The sequence below is a fragment of the Habropoda laboriosa genome, unplaced genomic scaffold (genome assembly GCF_001263275.1).
Source record: "Habropoda laboriosa isolate 0110345459 unplaced genomic scaffold, ASM126327v1 scaffold172, whole genome shotgun sequence".
Taxonomy (NCBI): domain Eukaryota; kingdom Metazoa; phylum Arthropoda; class Insecta; order Hymenoptera; family Apidae; genus Habropoda; species Habropoda laboriosa.
In genome coordinates this window covers 1,001,947-1,020,683 of record NW_017100331.1, presented here as the reverse complement: position 1 = coordinate 1,020,683, position 18,737 = coordinate 1,001,947, and the positions used below count along the sequence as shown (strand labels likewise).

The 18,737-nt window shown below is 34.7% G+C and overlaps 1 protein-coding gene across 1 annotated transcript in view; it reads right to left on the bottom strand.

Annotated features, from left to right (window-relative positions):
- Positions 1-18,737, bottom strand: part of LOC108574465 — an 84,475-nt gene that overhangs the window by 7,472 nt on the left and 58,266 nt on the right. The gene's annotated exons all lie outside the window — the stretch shown is intronic.

Sequence of the window (18,737 nt, the reverse complement as noted above, 5' to 3'; positions counted from 1 at the left end):
TCACATTTCTTCGTCAGATTTAGTAGCATACATCAGCAAACATTTGATATTATAAGAAATATTTTCTTCAATCTTAATCATTTTATAGTGTTTAGGTTTACTTTATACTCGGTGAGTGTCCTAACAAACGAGAATGTATTTGTGCAATGCGCATGTGCTTTATTCTTAATTTTATAAAAAAAGAAGGGAGAGGAGAAGAGAAACAAAATTCACACAAATTACGAAAAGAGATTAATTAACCCTTTCACTGCTGTTAGCGCGAATAGGCGTTTTGAAAATGCGCTCAGGCGTTTCAAATGTTTACTGTTGTTTTTAGTATATTTTCACCTTAATTTTACGCACTTCCACCTTAATTTAATCAAAGAAATTTAAAACCGTCAAAACGCGATTCTAAGAAGTTGCGATTCTAATTGAACATCTATCGCCTGTCAATTACGGAAATCTGTCGCAGTGGAAGGGTTAACATTTCAAAATTATTTCATTTCTTCAGATGTAAATAATACATCCTGAGATTAACGTAACGAATTGAACGAAAAGTAAAGCAAATCACAAGAAAGTATACTAAAACCATATTCGTCTACTTTACGCTAACATTTCACTAATTCACAAAATTGATATATAATTAATCTATTACTGTTTCGCATCAAGACACACGTATAAACTGACTTGCTTCATTCCCAGAACTATTCTCACAACTCCTCTGTTGGCTCTTGATTCGACACTTGGGAAATAACTCCGTATGAGAAGACTTCAATTTGTCTGATTTTTCAAATCGACACTTTTGGGATATTTCCGAAACTGAAGAATCACGCTCGTTATCAGATTCCTCCCACTCGTTACGAACACTCTTCTTGTCCGTTTTAGAATGCATCGAAAAGCTGTTCACTATACGTTTGATGCCAAATAAAGAAGTGCTCGACGTGAAGGTTTTATCTTCCGAATCTACCGTGCTGATCGTCGACGTGCTGTTTTCTAATTCTCCGGAGTCTCTGTAATTGCTTCGTCTTATCAACAGACAACTGTCATCGGTGTTCATCGGCACTTCGTTCTTCGTCAAAGATTCACTGGACGCCATATGTTTCATTTCCATTTGACCCTTCGTTTCGAAATCGTGGCCAACTTTATTCTGCATATCGTCCCGGTGCAAGATCATTTTGCCCGATAATTCTTCCTCGACCTGGTCGTTGTTCTTAGGATAGCAGGATACGAAACAACAATCTAGGAACAAGTTGGAAGTCAAACGTTGCGCCAGTTTTCCCACAGTCCAAGACCGATTTGGCGCGTTGAAAGTCGAGTAACCGGTACCCTCTGTCATTTTCACGCGCGCTTTTCCCGTTTCTGCGCTTCCTCGGACACGTTGGGAACTGTTTCACAAGCTGTTCGTTTCTTGCAACACTTTCTTCTGCTTCGGGAAGCCAGCGGAAATTCGCTCGTTTCACTTCGATAGCCCCGGACAGAGGAGACTCTTCGGTTCGAGGCGGTGTTTCATGAAAATTCTTGCGTTTCTTCCTCCGTCCCTCTTCGATCGTCCGTTCGACTTCCTCGACAGTTCCCAACAATAGGAGATTTCGTTAATTCGAGGACGATAATTACAGTTTCCTGCTTAACGACGAAATTCGGTGGTAAATTCGACGAACGTAACGACGCGTGTTTGCGATCAACCCTTTTGTAATTTATGGAAAATTGTAACGCTAGATGCAAAGCGACACGAAACGTTCCCTCTACTGACAACTTTGTTTGTACCATGGTCGTTTCTGATAATGTGCCGAGGGGAACGAGCATGGCGATAAAACTGATTTTTGCTTCCTGTCTTCCGGTGCAAACTGCGTGGGGGGGCTCTCTCACGTTCAAGGTTTCGTTTCTATAGAATTACGATAAGAGATAACATTTAAATCATGCTTGAAAATTCCTTAGAGAAATATTGTTCGCACTGATTGATTTTATTATTACATATTCATTTTTCCCTGTAATTTTTGTGAGAATTAATTTGTTAGCAGTGAACGATGCGATACTGTGTTATTGATTTCCTTTTCTAAAACGAAGTTGATCCTATTATACAGGGTCGACCATCTTCTCTGGCTATGGTGGTACAGGAAAATTTTTATACGTAATTTAAATAGCTTCAAAGGGACAATTTCTTTTTTATGGTAAAAATAGCGAAAAATGAAAGTAAGTTCCACGTTTGATTCAAAATTTTAAAGTCATATTTTTATGCATGTTTAAATACATACCAATATCTGCTACGACATGCAAGAAAAACATAGATGACCTTGAAAAAAGCGGAAAAAATGGCATTTATAAAAGTATTTTACTTCCAATTGTGTGTACAAATTTTCTCGTACTATCACAACTAAAAATGATAGTTAGGTGTACACTCTGTATTATTAATTACTACATGATAGATAGGTCACACAAGTAGAAATGTAATTTTCAACAAAAGTCATTAATGGGTGTCTTTCTAAAACTTTTTCCGCTTTGATGGATAAAACAAGTTAAAAGTTGTCTTGTATTCTGTACGTTAAATAAATCGTAGGAAATGTAACTTTAAAGAATTGTGAAGTTCATGACAATGGAATATTAATGAATGTTATAAATAAATATGAGAAAGTAAAACTAATTGGAATAAATTGACCGTAAGAGATTATGCATGCTATCGTATGCATACTCGGTGGAAGAGCTATAGTGCGGTCGTAAATTACGACGCTAAGCGAAAACATCGATTGATCTATATACGGTAGCTGCACGCAGGGCCATGCGCGTCTTTTCGAAGCCCCCAAATCTGAAGTAACAAGCGCTAAACGAAAAACGTGAACCCTCAGACAGTCAACAGAATCGCGCCTACCTTTTTTTCTGTGTTTATCACGTTTTTAACAGGTCGGTTGCCACGTGACACACCGTCTTTCCAACTGTGCAGAGAGATACGCTGGCGTGTCACACTGCACTTCATTTTACATTGTAATTTTCGTATGTATAAAATTGTATAAAATGTTTTTACGGTTTCACGTCACGTCAAGAGATAGGAAGAATCATAGACTAAATGAAGATAAGTTGTTGAGAAGACGTACTATTGTTTGACATGGCACTTGTGGAAAGAAATATGGAAATTGCTCCAACGGCAGCCAAAGTGTTAAATATACTATAATGGAAGGAAGCGGTGCCAAGTTGACTTCGTACGATCCTGAACGAAGACACGAGCTCCTTATCTCGCCCGAAACGGATGTTTTGGCGATTTAAATTCATATTCTTTTATGTCTGGCTAATTTTACGATCTCACCATAATTCTTCCACTAACAATAAGTACTTTATAATTCCGCGGTATTCAAGTGAATCTGTGGCACCTGCACAGCGGTGCGTAAAGCCACATGTGCGTGAACACACCCACGCAATCGGTAAACATCGTTTCCGATACGCCGTGTACATCGGCCATGTGCATATACCGGGTGTCCTAATTTTTTTTCGACCAAACTTCGCCAGTATGTTCTACGGGTATAGGGAAGGGGAAAATGTTATATGAACATAGGTCGTTTGAAGCTTTATTGAAGAGTTATGACGAAAATACGAAGGGAACGATAACGGGTGTGCGGTTGTTACGATATAAAATCAGTGATACGTGCTTCTAGTCTGTTTATGCGGGTTGTGTTTACGATCTGAGGTCGTTGAAAGTTTCGAATGTAGCTGTTGCCAGCGCCATTTTTGTCTTGTATCATAGCAACCGCAACTTCGTTACCATTTTCTTCGTATTTCGTATTGTTGTTGTAACTTTCTAACAAAGCTTCAAACCACCTATGTTTGTATAATATTTTTTGCTTCTTTATAATACTCACAGATCATACTGACGAGGTTTGATCGGAAAAACTTGGACACCCTGTATACGTGGGCGAAAGTCTAGCCTAGAGTCCTATATAATTGACATCGGAACGTCGTTTTCAATCGGGCATCGATGCGAGTTGATGAGTTTCCAAGAGAAACTTTTTATGTACTCGTTTCGGAAGCACGGTTTTACATGAGATTTCGTGACAGAAGAGCGTTCGATTACTTTTTCTGCGTGTACAGAGTTCGTTTGAATTCGGACGAGAAATGCACCATTTTAACTCTTTAATTTCATGCGATTGAAAAGTTCCATATCTCGAAGACAGTTCAGAAGTGATAAATTAACATTTGTGAGAAAGATTGATTCACGTTGTTAAATTTCTAACAAAACATTTGCTTAATAAATTGTTCTCGAAGCACCAATTTGTCGACCTTTCTTTATGTTAGCAAGACTAATTGCAAAATTTTTATGCTAATGGGGCTTAAGGTTATTAAGTGCTCGTGGCTTGTCACACTTTCTTTACTCTGCAACCAGCAATCTACATTAATTGCGACAAAGTGCACCACGTTAAACGTACGTTCACATCTCTCATCATAATAAATGACCGCCCTGAACTGATTTTTTAGCGGTATAGATAATTGTTGGAAAGGTACAGACCGTGTTCAAATTAATATTATGAATACGAATAGGTACATATTATGAAACACGACGATGTGGCTTTTCTAGAACTTTCATCAGGTAAACAACAGTACATTCATCAAGAACTATACATGATTTCTAGGTACATGTTTTTGTAACGTACCTATAACACTTGATTAACGCATGTAGTTACGATTAATATCAATGACTTGCTTCTTTCGAGATGTTTTTCACTCTTTTTTGGTCTAACAGATCATTCGAACAAGCAAGATATTTCTATTGACCATTTTAGTTATATTATTACCAGTTTAAAAAACATCGATTTTTAATATACCGATACTTTACAACGCTGATTAACCCTTTCACGTATGATTTCCTTTCTTGACTGTGCATCTAAGCGTCAGTTATTTGCCGTTTTAGTACAATATTCAAAGTAAGAAAAGCTAATGTATTATAGATTAATGAAATTAGGCAATCTTCAGTTTAATAAATGAAATGGAAAATTGGAATAGAAATTAATTTTTCTTACCGATATAACTGTTTTTATCAGATCTTGCCCAAAATCTGTGGCACGAGTTTAACTCGTTATTATACGGCAAGGGGTTAAATAATTAGATTTCATAATTATTTTGAAACTATTTTGAAATTCTGCCGATTCTCTTAAACGTTTTGTAAACTAAAGAAGTATTTTCATTTCAATTTATTAATTTGCTATTATTACATTGCGTACAGTATTACGTCTAATCTTTCAAATGTTGCACATTTTCAAGCTAAACGATTATTATAGATGATATGCAATCTGTAATGGTTATTATTAAGTATAAAAACATAATGCTTATTCGAACATTATACAAAGATATCACTAATGTGAATTACATAACCTAAAACTAACCTATTCGTTTTATTTTTCATTGCGAACACAGATAAGATAGACAAAATGTTGTTACTCGCTTCAAACACGTTTACAGTCTTAATTAACATTTCACCGAACGTGTGGCAATTAAGTTTCGAGATCACTTTTGTTTCTTCTAAAGTGCCAACGATGTAAGTACATTTAGTTACGTCCACCCGTTGTATAGCCTAATTCCCCCTCTCCCAGCACGCGAAAGGTAAACATTGTCAATCGTTTTAGTTATTGCGCAAGTTGCGTAAAGGCGTGTTTGAGTTTCGTGTTACGTGAAAAATGGTATGCAATTTTGCATCATGGCAATACATCCCGGACATTCAACCATCCTAGTGAGAGTTTATAAATTTAAAATCGATTACAACATCGGAGAACTACTACTTCGAAGGCGATGGTCACATATTCGTTTAATTCGCAAAAGACAATTTTTTAATTAATTATTCTCGAAACTTAATTGTCCCACCTTATATATACGAGTCTATAGCATTGAAAAGGTTAAATGTTTCACGTAATGTATTGTAGAATTGCAAATTTTATGTAATTATAAATTGTCTACCATTTTTTAATTTTCAAAGTTTAGCTTTTTCATAATTGTCCAATCGATTCACGATTAATTTCGCGCTATTCTACTCGACAACTGCGGAAAAACAAAACTCTTTCCAATACGCGAGTTAATTTTATCTCACCCGTTATATTGAAGTAAAACGTGTTTTCCGTTCAGTGTGCATTGCCTTCTTGGTTAATCTCGCGGCAATTTACCTTTCCTTTAGAAAATGGCGTTGCGTATCCACCGCTAATTAAATCACCCACTGCCACGGTAGTTAACAGACACAATTGCAAAAAGTAACGTGTATCCGCCAAAGAGAACTTTTCCTTACAAACGAACGGTATTGGATCATAGTTATCGGATTACTCTATCGAAGCGCGACTTGGATTTGGCAAAAGATAACGGCCCTGAAAGGAATGTACAATTGAAGGAAAAATTATGCTGCTACACGTTCATTCACGACTCAATATTACTTTCTTTGAGATTTGAAAAATATGCTCTATTTCATTGATGTTCTTCGAAGCAGTCCATAAACTTACATCTAAATTTCTATTCCGACAGATTCACAGAGATTTTCGTTAATACTTGATGAGTTTCTTCGCGAAAAGAAAAATATCGAAATCAGATTAAATTACAGTAAAAGAAAAGTATAAAAGAAAGGATACAAAAAATTGCAAACGCTACTGAAATTGAAAGAACGCCCGTTGTAATCGTTACGACACTATACTGTTACGTGAATAATTACGAAAAGCAGTGAAGTCGAACAGTTTTTTTTCAAGTATAACAGTAGTTTCTTAGATCGGAACATCAAGAGGTCGTAAAACTTCAATAAAAGGTAAGTACAGTCGGCGGAAGAAATATTAGCGAGGTCGTAAGTTCGCTCAGGCGTCAAAATTTATACTTTATGGAAGAGCTACAGTGAGATCGTAAAATTAGACAGGCGTAAAGGAACATGAAATCTGATCGTGGAAACATCAGTTTGGGTTAGATAAGAAGCTCGAGACCTCGTTCAAGTCTATTCGAAGTTAACTCGGCACAAATTCTTCCATTGCAATGTATTTGAAACAGTGACAGACACGGAAAATAAAATTAAAAATGGTTTTAAAAATTAAAGTGGAAGTACGCAAAATATAAAAGTTAAGAATGAAATTCGTGCCAACGCAACGGCACAGAGGGAGAAAATATTCGAAACGCCTATAGGGGCCAAGGCCGCAGTGCGAGCACATTTTCAAAGCGACTATAGGCGCTCAACAGTAGTGGAAAGGTTAACGTCGTAATTCACGACCTCGCTGCAGCTCTTCCACTAACAAGGAAACTTTGGTAACTCGAAAATTCCGATTTCTTTGAAACTTTGCAGATTTGTAGAGGTACCTCAATTTTTTCTTTGGCTCTTTTTCAGTTCTTCGGGGCGAAAACAGCCCTTGAATGAAGATAAGTGTTACCATATTTCCCTGTATATCTCTAAAACTATAGTAGATATGAAAAAATGTTTATAATCAAAATTTAATGGCTTTTTATGCCTTATAAGACAATGCTATTAAATTAACAAACCTGCAAAGTTTCAAAAAAATCGGAAATTCGGGTTACCGAAGTTCCCTTGAAAGTATACATGTTGGAACATATCGACGAGAGAATCGACAAAAACCTGAGAAATCTCAGTCAGAGCCACATGAAGTATGCCTTAGCTTTCATTCAGTCTCAATCGAAAAACGTAAAATGCCCTATGCAACTCTGGATATCACTGCATCGATCTGTGCAGCTATTTAATTTACGACCTCGCTATATTTCTTCCATCGACTATACCTCAGGGCAAGAACATCTCTGGAATGCAAAGATTTTCGGGTCAACATTAATTTTAAAGGCTCGATAATAATAACTATCGAATAACACGATTCAAATGTGATTTAGGTGTATCGAATACCATAACTTGAATGTTCTAAATATCAATCATACTCCAAGATTGTTTATATCAAATACCACGGCTTGAAAGTGGTTAACATTGAATCCCGATACGCGAATATCAAAATACCAAGATTCAGAGGTTGTTGATATTGTATATTACGATTTAGGGTTGTGAATATCAAGTATCAGACTCGAAGGCGGTTAATATTAATATCATTATTTAAGCACTGTGAACATTGAGCAAGATTGATTGCTTAAACATTGCAAGTATTGAATATTAAGGCTTAGAATTGCAAACCATAGTTTACACAGATAAAATCGAATATGTTGTCATTTGTGCGAGGTGAATTAACGTGATTCGGCGTTTTGTAATAAAAATAGATGTACAAGCTTTACACTTAAAAAGTCTGCAGAACAGCTGAAAAATATTAGCTATAAAATTGCAGTACGATTTAAATCTGATGTAGCATAGAGAAGTTTTATTGAGCCTTGAAGTGTGTGCAGTAGAACAACCGAAGAAAAAACCGAGAAAAGAAGATTAGATCTTCTGCTTGTCAGCCAAGTACCGTTTCCTTGATCACGCAAAAAGGTGACACGCATTTCAAAAGTCGTCGGTACCGGCATACCGACTGTGGCCATCCACTTTCCAAGTAACGTTACAGAAAATGCACTGTCTAGTTCTGTGCGGTTGACGATGAATTACTGCTCACCATGTTTATCGATCTTCTTCTTCGTTTTTCTCTTCTACATATACATAATTGAACCGCGGTACTATTATCCAAGTAAATGTAGGCAGCTGGACTACTGGATAGGATAACTCCATTGTAGAATATTTCATGGGTACCAGAAGTGAATTGTTTTTTCGCTATACAACGGCGCCCATAGGTAGGTCACTCGATGACCCATCGGTGGGTCGCGACATTTAAATTTGAAAAAAAAACCGCGCTTTTTGCCGGCGTTCTTTGAGTCTTTTGTTGGGATAGGCGTCTCCTATATGTATACAGGGAGTTCCTTTTGTTTTTCTTCAAGCATGTCCAATATGGGTTATAGTTACAAATGTGTTTCTCATCACGGTACCTTTGTCGCAAGGTATAAATAATAAATAAGGAATATCCAAGGAATGTTAAATAATGAATAAGTGTTCCCTGTATTAATGAACCTGTCACGTGTGTTATCGGTTCTTTTCTTCTGCCAAATTTAAATCTGATTTATTTTCTTTTGTCATCCATGCTGGAATGACCCACGAGTGGGTCACGTCACAAAATATCGTTTTGGTGACAGGAAATGTGTTCAAAGAAACATGCGTGTCAATTTTCTGCATCGAACGAAAGCTTGCTTGCTTCTTTCATTCGGCTTCCGTGACGATGGAAATGTCAAGTGACGAGAGAAAGAGGAACACTGTAAAAACTGTTCGAAGCTAAGACGAAGCTACACTCGCATACGACACACGAGTCATACCTTGAAACGTGTACAGCATTATTATTATACAAAACCGGCGGCATAACGTTCGTTACAGAGACCTGTTTCTATTTGGTAATGAATTTCAACATGTTGCAGAGTTAAATTCCGAAACTGAAAAGGTTTTATCAATAAAATCGTGAAAAATGTGTCTAAATAAATATTCCTAAACAATAAAAAATTAAAATACGTAAGATCTAATTATATTTCAATACTAAATTGAAAGATATCATAGCTGCTATATTTGAAGAAAAAAATATAAATTACATTAACACTCGTACGGAATTTGCGAAGTTACAGGAAAAATATAATCAGTTTCTATTAAAAAAATCGTACAAATTTTGTTCTTTTTTGTAAATATTAATGTTTATTAATTATTCAGCCTAAAGTAAATTAAATTTCAGCCCTAACGATACATTTAATAACGAATGGAAAAAGAATTTGTGACTCGATTTTGGGTCAAATTGATCCAATTTCCGTACAAGAGTTAGAAATATCGAAGCTATAAATAATATTATACTTTTATCAAAAGTTATTAAACGAATATTTGTTTCTTTATAAATAACAAACAGCTTTTAACATTAACACGTTAAGCGCCAAGCCTGTTTTCTCTTCCTTTCCGTTTAGCCCACGATATTCGATTTCACCGATATGCTGGCGGCCGGAGATCTGTGTAAGGTTGTGATAAGAATGCATGTATTTTAATAATACTCATTAAAATTTTTTTTTTGGTAACAAGTAATATTTAGGTACATTCTTTTATGATCTCGAAATTATTTAAAATTTATCAATAGAAGAATATAATTTTTTAAATTGTATATCGTCAGTCAACAGTGACTGACGCGGCTCGAACGAAAAGTATACTGTCAGTCACCGATGACTGACATGGCGCTTAACGTGTTAAAATTACTTATTTAAAAACTTAATAACTTTTAAAATTTGTTACTTTATAAATAGTAAATAATTTATTATAAGCAATAAATAACCTTAACATTTCGCAAAACCTTTCTTCCTGTTTCTTCTCAGAATTCTCTACAATTCGTTCCAGTAGAGACACGAACGACAAAAGAAATTGAAATTAACCGAAAGACGTCGTTCGAAAGAAACAATAAAAATTTGTCACGACACGCGTTAAATAATAATTCGATACAGATCGGTCGTAACAGACGTTCGTTTCTTCGTCACACCGAAAATATTCTTCGAGTTTTCCTCCAACAAGTGCAGGGGAACGCGTGCACGTAAACGGAGAACGTATATACGCGCGTGAAACACACGGTGCGTTGCTGGAACGCACGGAATTATGCCGAGCACGCTTGGCATAGCGAGCTAAAAGGATCAGCGTAAAGTTCCTACGAACGTTTCGATTGGGTACCGTGAACTCAAGTGCACACATTTTTATCTCGTTTACTTTGCTCGAGGGAAGCTGCGACCATTGCTGTCATTTACGTTGCTGGAGGAAGACGTTCATCTCTGGTTTTTCACTCGTTCAGTACGATTTTACGCGTAGATTTGCTAATGAGGAAGAACGTTCGAGAGCGAGAGACTTTTTTTTTTTATAGAATTTTAAGAATCTGCGGATATCTTTCTTTAGGAACATTAAGCTGTGCTACTTTATAAGTTTTCTCTTCTTTTTTTTTTTTGAACGCAGACTGTAATTTTGTTGTATAATTTTCACTGAGTGATGGTTCGATTCAGAGTTAAGTCCTCCGTTTAATACTTTACTTTAATAACTGGTTACTCGATTTCATAAAAAGCAACAGGAAATTTTTATTTTAGATGTTGTTTTACTGGCTTAAATTTTCTCTCATCCGTAAATTTGTTAGGTTTCTTAGGGTTTTCTTATAATTATACTTATTTCAAACTATTCGCAAAATAAATAAGTTCAAATATTCCAGAAAAGTCTGATTTAATCGTTATATGCTTAAATCACTGCAGCCATAGTTTACTTTTAATAGAAAGTCATTTAAAATTTTACTTCTGCAATTTACGCGTCTTAATTTTACGCGTCTCGACTCTTTTTCTTAGATTAAGAAAAAAGTGGAGCAATTATTTACATTATTCTAACCCCACCGACTGGAATGCTGTAAAGCACACATGTTAGATAACTCTAAGCTCGTCGCGTTAACACATCTGAAAAACTCGCGAAAGAGAAAGCATCGCCGAAACTGAGGATCGCAGAATCAACGAAGAAACTGTTCGAACGTGATTCAGATGTGCACGTTGCAATGTAATCTAACGTTTCCTTCCAGAGAAAGAAGAGAGAACAATATGAAGAAAATTGTCCTCGAATGCTCACTCTCCTGTTTGACATGTAAGTGAAATTTCATCGTTCGCCGCCATAGTGCCGCCGACAAATTAGTAGAGCAGAAGAACGAACGCGTTCAGTACCAGGAAGTGATGTTACAGAAACGAACGGAACAGCTTAATTTCTGTTTAAGCGGTGCATTTAATTGCCTCACAGCGAAACTGATAATATTCGAGTGTGTTCCTGCAAAGACACTCGTTGTTTTACTCGAATAAGAACAATTGTAGGAGGTAAATAATGGAGTAGCTGCGAGTTGAATTGCTGCAGTTTTCAACGAATAGCAGTAATTGCGACGATGAGAAGGCATTTTTAGAAGCAGGAAAAAATATACCTTCCGAGAGCATTTTCAATGACGAAACAATGAAATTAAACGTCTGTGTAGAGGGTGACCGAATGAAAAGGTACATATATATCAGTGAAAGATTAGATAATACAAAGGTGAGTAAACTTATACTTCTGGTGTGAATGAACTGCTTGTGTGAATGACGTCTTTAAGAAAATGCAGGAGAAATTGTGTTACTGACGTGTGGTTTGATATTCCACTGAAATCTGTATCTTGGTAGAATTCAAGAGATAACGTGTACAATGTGGAAGTTTGTGATTAAGAAAGTTACGTAAAAATGATTACGAGGTGAGACCTCCCTTCAGTCCTGAAAATGACACCTAACTTCCGCATTTTTTTTTAAAAGAAAATAATTGACTTAGTCGAAAACTTTTTATAAGGGCTTTGTTACATTATCCTTGAAGAATATAAAAGTATTTTTGCAATCAATTTCGTTGAAAAATAGCAGCGCTGCTATTAAACGGCTTACTAAGTATTAAAGGTTGAATTTAGTATTCTATGACATTAGAGAGTTAAACAGAATAGAATTAGCTTAGAATTAAATATTCAGTTTCTGTCACTATTTATAGTTTTTACAAAGGACGAAGCAAAATTCGTGGTATCTGAGAGAATAGGGTGATTCCTCATACGTAAATGTTTTTCATACGAGGCTTCGTTTAGGAGAAAAACGGCTTGAAACTTCATGGAGTACGCGTACACTTGCGTTGGCTCGATTTGCTTGATTTCTACTCGTGCTTGTATTTACAAACATGCCTGTGTTTCGCTTATCCCATTGTTGTACAACTGTCAGTTTGAATCAAGATATCACGATGGCAAGATACAGTAACGGAGAACACGCCTGATATGATTCTTGCTTTGTGTGCCGGTAATGGCAGCGCAACTGCTGCACAACGTTATCCAAATTGTTGACACTCAAACAGGCGAGTAGTACAGAGAGCGGAGCAAACATTCGCTGAAGTATAGTTCTTGAAGATAGTTCCTATATTCAACGCGGATAGATCGAGGGCGTTCCAGTCACTCTAGTTCTTTTATTTTATTTTATTTTTTTACTTCCGTCGCATTATTTTGGCGTGCAATTGTATTCCATAAAATTGGAACACGAAATTCTAGAATTCTGGCTCTTTGCACAAGGAACCACTCTTCTTTCGCATTGCGTCGCACTCTGTACAATACTTTAAAGTGATAGTCGATTTAATTTTTCAACAATGTAATTTTGCATTCTGTACTGTATTTAAAAAGGAATTTTTTGGACGAAGTTCATATACACAAAGTTTGTAGCACATTTCTATCTCATTTTTAATCAATGGATACATTGGCGCAGTTTGATCATTGAAACATTGGACCAAGTATACAAAATTCTCATTTAAATTTTAAGGATTTACTTCTCACCTGTTTTATTAAATAATATCTACTATTTATCTCCGAAATAACGGACGGGAAGGGATAAAAAAATAATTAAGAGTTTCTGAACTATGTCTTAAATTTAGGTATTCCATTTTCTGGATGATCGCTCTACTCATTTACGCTATTCGGATCAGCGAATTCCTTTCCTTTGTATTTAATCTTCTGACCATAGAATTATGAATATGCGATACCGTTCATTGTATACTTCATTAAATTTTGTGTGAATATACAACGTTCAAGAGTAAAATTTCTAAAGAAATTATAATTTAGAATAAATTACTATAATGTTCAAGAAGTATCGAATATTTTCCTTAAACACTTACGTCAATACTTCCCAAGACGTTAAACTGTTTCTAAAATAATATTTACAAAAATACTTTAATTGAAAGTTCGTTTATTTATCGTATTAACATCGTTTAAGTAAATTTAATACAGCATAAGCAGACGAAATTTAATTTACGTACACCTATGATCATCGATTGAAAGGAACGAGGCGAAAAAAGAAAAGAAGAGCTATAGTAAGGGCCAAGTGTCTTGGCCGGTCAAGGTCGTTCCCCCACCATCGCATTTTCACTCTGACGAACCGAGAGAACCACGTGACCGGGCAATATATTCGGCTCCGACTATAGAGAACACGTTCTGCCAGGTGTTTTGCAACTGCATACTTCAAACTTAGTTAACGGAGACAGGAAATCGATATATGAGTGCCCGGTGTGTTATGATGCAAGCAAAAATGAACCGGGCCTTGACCACAATCGAAGCTTAAATAAATGAAGTTTCTGGCGGTGCAGGTTTGCAACACCAATTCAATATCCACTTTAAACTCAATTTACTATGAAATCCATTTCGGTTCTAAATCATCTGCAAAACGGGTTTCGTCACGGCTTCATAATAGCGGAACACGATTGCTGATAAATCGCTCTCCTGGCCATACGTCTATTTCTGTCCAGTCGAAATTGTTTTTGCGGTTTTTATCGCAATATTTACATTTCAATTTATAACCGGTAGAAAATTCGATACAAACCGATTGATATCGTTAAGTTGGTACAGTCTGGATTTCTCGAATGGAGTTACAAATACAACGCAATTTTGAACTAATTCCTGTTAGGTAAAATAATCACTGAATAATTATTTTTAATTTAATTCTACTTCAATTTTAATTTTAATTTAATTCTACTTTAGAGCAATCTCTATCTTTCTTCGATAAAATTAGAAATTTTGAAGTGTGAGTTTTAGTGGAGAATTTCTATTGCAAACGCTAATTCAAAGTTACTCTTATTTTGGAGATCTTTTCATCATGTTTAGCATTCCTACTCGAAACGTATAAATTTTTTAAAAATTAGATACCAAATTGATTTTCTATTAACACAGCCAAAGGCTCATAAAAACACACAGTATTTAATGTGGTACTTTAATAAAAAATAATTACAATCATTATTCCTATGTTAATATTATTATATTATTATTATTTTCTAGTTAAGAAAAATTGTGATAAAGTATTAATTTACTTTGCTTCTGTAAATAAATTAGTAAATACTTCATCTTCCCTATAATCAGTTACTCCTTTTGTTAAAAGTTATTTTCATTCTAATATTGCAAAACTAGAAATTAAAACCTGCATAATTAACTATAGCCAAGATTGTATTCTTTTTTACAACAATTTCATGCTGTTTCTCTTCATTAAACAAAAATCAGCACTACTATCGAAAACAGATTTTTATAATATTTACACAGTTTGCAATTAACTTTCAAACAATATGCTTTATCAGTTTTCTAACTGTGTGCACAATTTCCACCGGTGGAAAAAAAAATTCCTGTTAAGAACAGCAAAGAAACACGCCCAGGTACGCCTTTGAATCATTTGCAAGGCATTATACTAATTGACAACAAACAGTACAACGTCTAATGAAAGCTTAATCAGGGGACATGCGATCAGCGAAGCTGCACGAGGTCCGACCAGAAAGAATTGCGTCTGATACACCGGAGGATTGCTTTTTCCAAATGAATAATACATATCCTTAGATGGCCAGATAGTTGCACGATTACGATGTAAATAGCAAACGGAACGTAAGTTGCTAGATAAAGGCAGGGAGGTTGTCGAACTTCTTCCACGGAAAATGTTTAATAAGCAAAGGTGAATTATGCAATTTTACTGTTTTAAATGCAGTGCATCGGATAACAGCTACATATAATATTGTAGAATCGACTGGTACCAACAAGTGCCACATTCCGATTTTAATGAAATTTATGTATAACGTAGTGCTAAAAAAAATATTTAATATGTATTATTTTTTATCTACAATCGTTCATATTTGGATGGTGAAAATGACCCTTAAAGCAGAGGTGAAATGTACAGGGCGGGCCAAGTAAAACAGGCCACCTAATTATTTTCCCTAACTATGGTGGTATTTTCAAGAAAATTTTTTGTAACGACCCATAATAATGTTTTTAGCCACTTAAAGCAACAGAAATAAGACCAAAATTAAAATTTATTTTTTCAGAAGTTATTTGCCTTCACATACGTTTTTTTTTATAATCCTAGCTCGAGCTATAACAATGACCTTCCTGATTATAAAAATACCCGTTCTTTTTTTTTATTTCAGATGAATACAAAGAACGTGATCGTTGTCACCACCAAGCACGGAAAATACAACATAAGATATCTCGAAAAATCGACACTTTTTTGTACCAAAATTTCAGAAAAATATGTAATTATATCAAACAAACAAGCTTATATGTTACTTTCTTCTACTGAAAAAAAAATCTTAAAGTTCACCCAGTGCTCCCAAATGGAAATACCCTCTTAGTGCTTCAATTTACGACTTCCCTATATCTCTTCCACCAACTGTACGAGGCATTCCACGTCAAAAGATATAAATTGCGATCGTAGTCACCGATTTCTTTCAAACTCGCAGCATTTGTCGATAGCCTCGAGAAACTAAGCTGCGTAAAATTTTTGCTTTCTATCTTAAATAATTCTTGAGTTATTCAACGTTGAAATTTTAAAAAGTTCAACGAAATGAGCGAATACAACGAGAGACCTTTATTTTTTCGTGGAAAGTCGCGAAAATCTGAGAAGACGTATGGTTAAAAATTCAAGTAATCTTTATAAAAAAAATTTCAGATTTTGTTAAAATTTTTGCATTGTTCTCAACAGTCTCTCCATTTTCTCGATTCAGAACAAGAACAACGTAACGAAGTATATCTCTGATAAGATATAACTGTTATCGTTAGCAGTTATTTTTGCAAGGAAATGCAACTGTTTTCGAACGATTGATAACAACAATTGCTTTCGTAAATTGTTGAATGAAACGGTGTTGTTAAATTTGCAGATTCGTACAGCCGTGAGAATAGTTGGAACGATGAGCAGTCGAGAAAGTGTATTGTTTTCACGGGAAATGGTCGTGTTTGCTTCAGAAAATAGAATGTTTCGCAATCGCTATGGCGTCCGCATAAGAAGCAATGCTACAAGATTAATTTCCACTTTTCGTGGTCTAGTGGGTCCTACGAGGAAGAGCTCGTGTTGTAATTTGCTGGCGGTTACAGTTGCTGTAATTTATGACGGCTTCTTTACCCTTGTGAACTTGAAGCTTAAGCTTCTGGATATTCTTGTTAGTGCAATTTGTTTCGCGAAGGACATTCATTTTCTACGTTACCTCTTTACTCAATAAATTACTGTGAAGGTAAAGTAATTTATGCAGAATTGAATTATGTAATTATTGATAACAGTGAAATAATTTAGTATGATTATTCTCTTGCTTTTCCCTTTTTAACGTAATTTATATTAATTTCATAATACTTTTATCATTTTTTTAATAAATTCTAAATACTTTCGTGTCTTTAGTGTTTCAGAAGTGCCAAAGATTTTTATTTTATTTTCTAAAATATTTAAATGCATGACTGAACATTGTAGGAGTTCCAGTTTATACGAATACATTTAATGAACCAAATATGTAAGATTGCTTTAAAATATAATATTTCATTAGCTTCTTAAGTTTACCTGTTAATTGACACGTTGAATATTCGGTGAATTTCGTTTACAATAAGTAATTAAATTATAATTAAAAAGGATATATTAACATTGTTTTAACAACTTGTTTAACCATGATATATTAACTTGATCTTATTTTTTATTGCGCTCATAAGATGTAATCAACGATTTCATTGCTAATTATTTTCTTCTGAGAAACTCTGTATGTTCTTTCTAAATAGTACGAAGTAACCTAAGAGATAATAACTACAAATTTGCTTAATCTATTAGTTTTCTTTATAAGTGATAATTAGAATCAATGGATTAACTGTTTATATCACTAATCCTTAATGATTTCTTTACATTTTGAACTGTTTAATGAGCCAGTTCTTACTTTAGTTAACACGACATTGTATTTTACTTTCCTATAAAAGTACAATATCTATTTTTATATCAAACACACCGAGGCTTTCGTAAACGCATTTTCAGGATTTTCCTTACGCGATATAAACACGTTTTCACTTCGATCCAGTTTCTAAACCAAGTCGGTATTTATTCTGATACACATTTCCAATTATTAAGTTATATCTAACAAAAGGTAATATTCGGTATACGAAGTATAAAATATTTCAAAGAACAGTGTAATTTATTATTACTTTAAGCTACTTTCTCAAGAACATATTCCAAACTGACAATCTTCATTTATGTATATAAGAGTACTTTTCGATGGGTTCGTTTAACATTTTCACGAAAAACAGAGAGTTTCCTCGAAATATTTCATTGATTATTTTTAATAATTTTCATTAAATATATCTAGTAATTAAGATACGAATCACTACGTTTTATACAAACATTATCAATGCAGAATCCTTGCATTTAATATTCTGGTAAAATAATAAATATTTAAGTACACACTTTTCAATGGGTTCATTTAATATTCCCATGAAAAACAGAGGCTCTCCTCGTATAATATTAGGTCTATGCAAAAGTTTCCACCGCTTGTAAATCTTTTCTTATTTAAATTTTCACAGTTGGTATAATATTTATACCGAATACAGTATCAAGAAGTATACGATATTAATATTATTTCATTAGTATTCTTATGATAACTATAATTGCAAGAATAATAAAAAGTAAATACACATTCCCCCACAAAAATATGATGGAAACTTTTGCATGGACCTAATAAAATGGGACATTTCATTGATTGCTTCCAGCAATTTTCATTTTGTACTGACGTACAAAAAGAGCAACTACTTTAATAACTTCATTTTCATTACATCTACATGTATACAGTAATTACATCAAGCATTTTCAAGGTTTTCTAAAAAATCCATCATTCAAAGCATGTTTCTTGCAATCACTACGATTAATTAAGCGGTTACGAATTACACACTGGTCTCCTCGGTTATTGATCCGCGCGAGCCACGCGTGCAATGGGGAGTGGCAGTGAA